This window comes from Ziziphus jujuba, chromosome 8, assembly GCF_031755915.1.
Source record: "Ziziphus jujuba cultivar Dongzao chromosome 8, ASM3175591v1".
NCBI lineage: Eukaryota > Viridiplantae > Streptophyta > Magnoliopsida > Rosales > Rhamnaceae > Ziziphus > Ziziphus jujuba.
The window spans coordinates 17,669,853-17,678,831 of record NC_083386.1 but is presented as its reverse complement, the minus strand read 5'-3'; the positions used below and the strand labels follow the sequence as shown (position 1 = coordinate 17,678,831).

At 34.0% G+C, this 8,979-nt stretch overlaps 1 non-coding gene across 1 annotated transcript; it reads right to left on the bottom strand.

Moving 5' to 3' along the window:
* Positions 1-655: 655 nt before the first annotated feature.
* LOC125421698 (small nucleolar RNA R71) lies at positions 656-762 on the bottom strand. The gene has a single exon (XR_007240009.1). It is a non-coding gene; the product is annotated as a small nucleolar RNA R71 (small nucleolar RNA).
* Positions 763-8,979: the final 8,217 nt, after the last annotated feature.

Genomic DNA, 8,979 nt, shown 5'->3' with positions numbered 1-8,979 from the left:
TTTTTCTTTATTGCTAATTGATTTTAATTGTTAGATTAGTTAGCAACATTAGAATTCTAACAAATTTTTTTTTCTTGTTCAATTTTCTAATTTTCTTTCTAATATGTTTTACTTGCTCTCTTTTTAGGAATTAGGTGTTGTGTATGAGTCATAGTGGTGATCAAGAGTTCAAGGAGGAAGTTGACTTAGAAAATAAACCAGCACCTAGAAAACAAGCCATAAGGGGTACTTGGGTACGTATAGACCAAGGAACTCAAGAAGGTGCAATGGCCAACCAAAGAGAAGATGATTTGCCCATATGCGAGTATGCTGCTCACAAGAAAGTTGGTGATTTGTCTTGCATAAGGAGACCACCCATTGAAGCAAACAATTTTAAAATTGAAGCATCTACTACTTCTTTGCTTAATAATGTTCAATTTTGTGGTTTACCTCATGAAGATCCCCAAACATGCATATTTCTAGTTTTCTTCAATTGTGTGATATGTCTAAACAAAATGGTGTTTCTGATGATGCTTTTCGATTAAGACTTTTTCCTTGGTCTCTTAGAGACAAGGCAAAAGTGTGGTTAAATTCTTTACCTGCAGGTACTATCACTACATGGGATGCTTTGGAGGCAAAATTCCTAGACAAATTCTTTCCTCCATCAAAGACCGCAAAATTGAAAAGTGATATAAACAATTTTTGTCAATGGGACCAAGAGACTTTGTATGATGCATGGGAGCGCTTCAAGGAACTATTAAGAAGATGCCCACACCATGGTTTTCCAACATGGATACAGGTACAGATTTTCTATAATGGTCTAGATTATGGTAACAAACAATTGGTAGATGCAGCTGCAGGAGGTTCTTTAATGAAGAAGAGGCAATCAGAAGCATTTGAATTAATTGAAGAGATGGCCCATAATAACTACCAATATCCAAGTGAGAGGAGACTAAATGGAAGAAGTCAAGTAAAGGCCGTGGAAGACGTTGATATTAACAACTTAGGAGCTCAACTTGCAACCCAATTCATGAAGACCTTGAACACTCAATTTGGTCAAATAGGGGTGAATTCTATCCAATCTACTAATAATTTTTTATTTTGTGATTTATGTGGTGCATGTCATAAGAGTGTGGATTGCCAAGTTGGAAATCCCTTTGCTTCTGATGATGTTAATTTTGTAGGGAACTTCCAAAAGCAACAAAACAATCCATATTCTAACACATATAATCCAGGATGGAGGAACCACCCAAATTTTTCATGGTCTAACAACAACCAGCAAGGGTCTAATCAAGGACAAAGTGGAGGGTTTCAAAGACAACAATTCCAATCTCCATTCTACCAAAAGCCGCAACTTGCACATCAAAATCAAAATTCTTCTCAAGCTCAAACTCAATTTTCTTCACTTGAACAATCCTTGCAAGAGTTATCTAATAATACTAATTCTTTCATGCGGAGAACTGAGCAACAATTGACAAACCATAGTCAAATGTTCAACAACCAAATGGCTGCAATCAAAAGCTTGGAGAACCAAATAGGTCAATTAGCAACTCAATTCCAAAGAAGCCAAGGAACTTTGCCAAGCCAAACGGAGAAGAACCCAAAGGAGCAGGTTCAAGCCATTACATTAAGAAGTGGAAAGCAAGTAGCCGGGCCTAAAGAAAGTGATAAAGGGATGGTAATTCTTGATGATGAAGATGAAGGAAGCCCTATAGATTCAACATCACACTTGGTCACACATGACAACTCAAAATCAAACGTGGAGCATAATGAGGCTTATAGGAGAAAAGATGAAGGTTTAAGTGATGCCATGAGGTCTCCACCAACAAAGTACATACCACCACATGTAAGAGAGGCCGAGAGCTCACCAACTGGATCAAAGAAAGTTGAACCAGCACCTTACCTAACCAAACCTATTGACAAGCACAACGAAAATGAGGAGAAGAATCAAGCCTAAAAGAAAACCCCACCTCCACCTTTCCCATCTAGGTTTAGGAATGCAAAGTTAGATAATCAATTTAAAAAGTTTCTTGATGTTTTTAAGCAATTGCATGTAAATATCCCTTTCATAGATGCCTTAGAACAAATGCCTTCCTATGTTAAGTTTTTGAAGGAGATATTGTCAAACAAGAGGAGGTGGGAGAATTATGAGTTAGTAGCTTTGAGTGAGGAGAGTAGTGCTAGGTTACACCATAGGATTCCACCCAAGTTAAAAGATCCAGGAAGCTTTGATATCCCGTGTAACATTGGACATTATAATTTTATGGCTCTTTGTGATTTAGGTGCTAGCATTAATTTGATGCCATATAGCATTTACAGGAAGCTTGGAGTGGGAGATGTGAAGCCTACCACAGTGACTCTTCAAATGGCAGATCGAAGCATAAAAAGGCCAAGGGGAATATTGGAGGATGTACTTGTAAAAGTAAACAAGTTCATATTCCCTGCAGACTTTGTGATACTTGATATGGAGGAAGATGACAACATTCCAATCATTCTTGGAAGATCATTTCTTGCAACCGGACGTGCCCTAATTGATGTACAACAAAGGCAAGTAACCCTTAGAGTACTCAATGAGGAGGTAAGTTTTCAAATCCCTAATGTTGTTAAATTTCCTAATCTTGATGAAATTTCTTGCTGCTTTCTTGTTGATGCATGTGATGAATTGGTAAATGATATGGCAAAGGAAAGTAATTTAGATCCCTTAGGATTGAGTGAGTTATTTGGACCATGTACAGAAGAAGAAAAACAAGAGTGTAACATCATAGATATAGCCACCCACTGTGAGGTAGATTATGTTGGAAAGTTTGAGGATTTAGGTGAGAGTGGACTTAGAAAGATACCGAGTGTGCAGCACTCACCTATAATTGATTTGAAGCCACTACCTAGTCATTTAAAATATGCTTTTCTAGGATTTAATAATACCCTTCCGGTAATAATTTCATCCGCCCTTAGTGAGGACCAAGAAGCCAAACTTTTAGAAGTTCTAAGAGAACATAAAACTGCACTAGGTTGGACTATAGCTGATATTAACGGTATTAGCCCCTCTATTTGTATGCACAAAATACTTATGGAGGAAGACCATAAACCGACTGTAGAACATCAAAGGAGGCTTAATCCTAATCTTAAGAAAGTGGTTCATGGTGAGATTTTAAAGCTTTTAGATGCCAGGATTATCTATCCTATTTCGGATAGTAATTGGGTAAGTCCTATTCAAGTAGTTCCTAAGAAAGGTGGGATGACTGTGCAAGAGAATGATAAGAGTGAGCTTATTCCTACTAGGTTAGTTACTGGGTGGAGAGTGTGCATTGATTATAGGAAGCTTAATAAGGCCACTAGAAAAGACCATTTTCCTTTGCCATTCATTGATCAAATGTTAGAAAGGTTAGCCGGTAAGGAATATTATTGTTTCCTAGATGGTTATAGCGGTTACAATCAAATAGCTATTGCCCTTGATGATCAAGAAAAGACTACTTTTACTTGTCCTTATGGAACTTTTGCCTATAGAAGGATGCCTTTTGGCTTATGCAATGCACCTGCAACCTTTCAAAGGTGTATGATGTCCATCTTTTCGGATATGGTAGAAGATATCATTGAAATCTTTATGGATGATTTTAGTGTATTTGGTGATTCTTTTACCTCTTGCTTGCAAAATTTATCTAGGGTTCTTCTAAGGTGTAAAGAAACGAATCTTGTGCTTAATTGGGAAAAATGTTACTTTATGGTTCAAGAGGGCATAGTTTTAGGTCATAAGGTTTCTAAAAGGGGAATTGAGGTAGATAAAGCTAAAATAGAAGTTATAGAGAAATTGCCTCCACCTACTTCAATAAAAGGTATTAGGAGTTTTCTTGGGCATGCGGGCTTTTATAGGAGATTTATTAAGGATTTTTCCAAGATAACTAAACCTCTTTGTAACTTGTTGAATAAAGATGTTCCCTTTGTTTTTGATGATGAATGCATGCATGCTTTTAATCTTTTGAAAGAAAAATTAATATGTGCTCCCATTATGTGTACTCCTAATTGGAATCTACCTTTTGAAATTATGTGTGATGCTAGTGATTATGCTATAGGAGCTGTTTTGGGACAAAGGAAAGATAAAAAACTGCATGTTATTTATTATGCTTCTAGAACTTTGAATGATGCTCAACTTAATTATGCTACTACTGAGAAAGAGATGCTTGCCATTGTCTTTGCTTTTGATAAGTTTAGAGCATATTTGTTAGGTTCTAAGACCATTGTCTATACCGATCATAGTGCAATTAAGTACCTCATGAGTAAGAAAGAGTCTAAACCTAGGTTAATTAGATGGGTTTTGTTACTTCAAGAGTTTGACTTAGAAATTTTGGATAAAAAAGGAGTAGAAAACCTAGTAGCTGATCACTTGTCTAGGTTGGAATTGAGTGAGGAAAAAGAAGAAAGAGATATAGAAGAGTGTTTTCCAGATGAGAAAGTGTTTAAGGTTGATGGTATGTTTGATGTACCTTGGTATGCTGACATTGTTAATTATTTGGTTACTAATGTTATGCCGCCTAGTTTGGAAAAACCATATGAAAAGCATAAGTTTCTTAAGGAAAGTAGGTATTACTTTTGGGATGACCCCTATCTTTTTAAGAAGTGTGCCGATGGTATAATTAGGAGGTGTGTTGCTAGAGAAGAGACAATGTCCATTATTAAAAGTTGTCATTCTAGTGAGTATGGGGGGGCATTTTGGGACTAGAAAAACCATAGCAAAAATTTTAAATTCTGGATTTTATTGGCCATCTATGTTTAAAGATACTAATATTTATGTGCAAGGGTGTGATAGGTGCCAAAGAACCGGGAACATATCAAGGAAGAATGAGATGCCTTTGAAGAATATCCTTGAGGTAGAATTGTTTGATGTTTGGGGTATTGATTTCATGGGTCCTTTTCCTTCTTCTTGTGGTAATAAATATATTTTAGTTGCTGTGGATTATGTTTCTAAATGGGTTGAAGCTAGTGCACTACCTACTAATGATGCACGAGTTGTAGTGAAATTTTTTAAAAAATACATTTTTACTAGATTTGGTACACCCCGAGCAATCATTAGTGATGGTGGCACTCATTTTTGCAACAAAAAATTTGAATCCCTTCTTGCTAAATATGGTGTTAGACATAAAATTGCTACTCCTTACCACCCACAAACTAGTGGGCAAGTAGAAATTTCAAACAGGGAAATAAAGAGGATTTTTGGAGAAGACGGTCAATGCTTCAAGAAAGGATTGGAGCTTAAAGCTAGATGATGCACTTTGGGCATATCGGACCGCCTACAAGACCCCCATTGGTACTTCTCCGTATAAACTGGTTTTTGGTAAGGAATGTCATCTTCCCGTGGAATTGGAGCATAAAGCATATTGGGCAACCAAGTTTCTCAATTTTGATCAAGAGGCTGTGGGCAAGAATAGGCTATTGCAATTGGATGAACTTGAAGAATTTAGGATGGATGCTTTCGAGAATGCAAAGATTTACAAAGAAAAGACATAGAGATGGCACGACAAGATGATTAAAAAGAGGAACTTTCATGTTGGACAAAAGGTACTTCTTTATAACTCTAGACTTAAATTGTTTCCAGGTAAATTAAGATCAAGATGGAGTGGACCATATGATATTGTACAAATTTTTCCAAGTGGAGCAATTGAAATCACCAAACCGGGACATGAAAGTTTTAAGGTAAATGGGCAGCGGTTGAAGCCATATTATGAAGGTGGAGTGCTTGAGACTAGCTTCTACTTGGATGATCTTAATTAAGTTAAAGGGAGGAGTCAAGCTAATGACTTTAAACAAGCGCTCTTGGGAGGCAACCCAAATTTCTTTTTTTTACCTTATATTTATCTATTTTTTTTAGTTGTTTTTAGTTGTTTTCTTGTTTTTTAGGTTGTTTTGATGTGTTTTGTTTGAGTTTTTGCAAGGTTTTAAGATGTTTAGGTGTAAAAGAGCAAAAGACGAATGTTGAGAATTTCAAGTCTAAAGTTAGGTTTTTGGAGTATAACCACCTTGAATATGCATTGGAGTACATAAAATTTTTTGACATTACGAGGAACATTCCATGTCTTCAAAGGGGAGTATTCTTTACCTTTTATTTACTTTTGCTTCATTTTATGTTTTTCACAATGAGGACATTGTTCATTTTACGTTTGGGGGTGAAAAGCATGCTTTGCATCTTTTAAATCTTGTCCATTTAAGTGTTTTTATAAGTTTTCAAAAATGTTAATGTTAGTTTTTATTTTCCTTCATTATTATAAAAAAAAAATAAAATTGTTTTTGTGGTGTTTTCTTAACTACTTTAATGAGCCAATGATAAGACTATGATTGAAAATAAATTGGTTTTTAGATGGTGGATTTGTTTTTGTGTATGCCTAAATGCTTGAAGTTATATTCGCATATTGTTACTTTCAATAAATTTTGAGCACATAATCAATAATGCATAATTTAGATTGTGTTTTGAAGAAGATTTGCATAAATTAGAGTACTTTATTATTAATTGAACTCTAGAACTTGCTTGATTATTGCTTGAGGCGAAATCCTAGGTGAATGCATTACTAAGAATATGATTTAGGCCATCTTTGTTTAAGTTTGAGCCTTTCAAGCCAACCTAATACATTATCTTCCACTAGTACCTTATTTGAGCCTTTAGGATGCATAAATATGTATTCGAGCCTTTTCTTCATTAAAGCACATTTACTTACCCTTTTTGAGCCTTAAATTTCTTTTTCCTACCTTGAACATACTACAAAGAGAGCTTTAATTGAATTGATATGAATATATGCTTGTGAGCTTGTTTGAGTGTTGAAAAAGAAAAAAAATAAATAAATAAATAAAGTATGGAGGTTAAGTATTTGGTGAATTTGGCTCTAGTATGCATTTTTGTGTAAATTGGAGGTTTGAATGTGCAATAAGAAGAAAAATAAGTTTGGGGGTAAAGAATATGTGTGATTTGAAGAATATATGCACAATAAAAAGGAGAAAAAGGATATTGAAATTGAAGTTAAAATAAGAAAAGAAGTTCTAATAAAGAAACAAATTTTACAAGTAATTTATTCATTGATATTTAATTTTAGCTTTCTTTCTTTGATTTATTATATCCTATCCTTTTCTTTCTTTAGCCTTATCCATTAGCCTTAACAATAGAAACCATGAAGTCCTAATGATTTAAGGTGGTGCATTAACCTACATTAGTGGAGAGTGATAATTAAGTCAAGCATATGGTAGTTCATACGTTATTATCAATCTCTAATTCTTGTAAATTTATTCAAGTATATGATAATTAAGTGTATAAATTGATTTCCACACACACACATTGGAAGTATCATATATGTTGGATAGAATATAAGGTATTGAGCTACATAATTACTTTGAAACCATTTGAAAAGTCATATGTTATACAATCTTTGAGGCACCTCATTAAAGTATCTTATGTTCTTTAAATAAAATTTCATTTTCTTATTCTTTTTCTTTGCTAGGGACTAGCAAATCTTAAGCTTGGGGGTATTTGTTAGGTCTAAAATATTGATGATTTTATGCCATATTTATAGCTTAATATTTGTTAGTTTGTGTTAATTTGTTATTGAAAGATACTTAATTATGTATTTTTCTTAATCTAGGTAAAAGAGGAAGAATTTTAAGAAAACAACCATAAAAATGGATTCCTTGGGTCGAATTATGATGGAAAGCAAGATTTGAGCTCGAACGGACTAAGCATTAAAAAGATTCCAAAAAGATACCTTGAAGATTCCATAAAGATTCTATCGGGAATTTCATGATGGAAGTGGATGTCATATGAATCATCACGATCTGAGGATTTCAAATGTCTCATTATTTTTGGATTTCGAGGTGCGAGCAAAGAGTTATCATCATTTAAAGTTCAGAATTTATAAAAAGAAATATTCTAGTTAAATCTCCACCATTGATCAAAAGAGGGAATCAAGGTAATTTGAGGGCCAAGATAAAAACAAGTGGCAATAATTGGTTAATTTATCATTAATGAGGCACATGTCATGTCACATGCTTCATTAAGGGTAAATGAGACTAATTAACTATTTTTTAGGATGAATTAGATAAAAGGAAAGTAGTAGAGAGCAAGTAATATACAGTTTCCTTTTTACACATGAAATTCGTCCAACCCTTTTCATGGCCTAAAAAATGTATCTTCCAAGACTCCCACATTGAAAATAAAGGGAGAAAAAGATTCCCAAGGTCCTATATATATAGCCCCCACCACATTGAAGGGAGATTTACAAGTTTAGAGAGTTATTCAAGAGCTTTTAGGAGGCTTAAATAGAAACAAATCAAATTTTGGGAGTTTCTAAGATTCTCTTAAGGGTTCTAGGGTTTTAAAATTTTAGAGTTTTAGAAGATCAATTGGAGAGCTTGGAGGAGGCAGAGAGACGTGGGCTTGCTTGGAGAAGAAGGCTACGACTTTGAGAGCTCTTGGAGGAGAATTTCTTCAATAGTTTTTATTCTCTTTTCCTTTCTCTTTAATTGTGAATCTTATTATTTTTAATAATTATGGATGTTAAAATTATTTTTACCATGAACTAATTTTCATAGCTAGGGCTATGATGTAGCCCTAACTATGAAGGTTTAATTATTTTAATATATGTTGAGTTTTATTTAATTAGTAATATGTTTTGTTAATAAATCATTGGTATACTTAATGCTTTCATAGGCCGGAAGGAATGAATGATTTTAATAATATTTGAGCTTGGAAAATGATAATATTATGGATCTCCAATGATTTACATGAATGCATAATTGATTGGAAAATAGTTATGTCTCATGCCATATTATTTGCTTAATCTATGCTTGATGAAATTGCAAGATTTAATTTATAGGCCGGAAGGAATAAATTAGGTTATGTGAATATTATCAATTGTGAGTGGAAACTACTTTTGATTAATTTTGTGATTAAGTATGGTTAACAAAATTACTAGTTAATTAAATTGACATATTTAAGTAATTAAATTGGAATACTTAGTGGTGAAATCA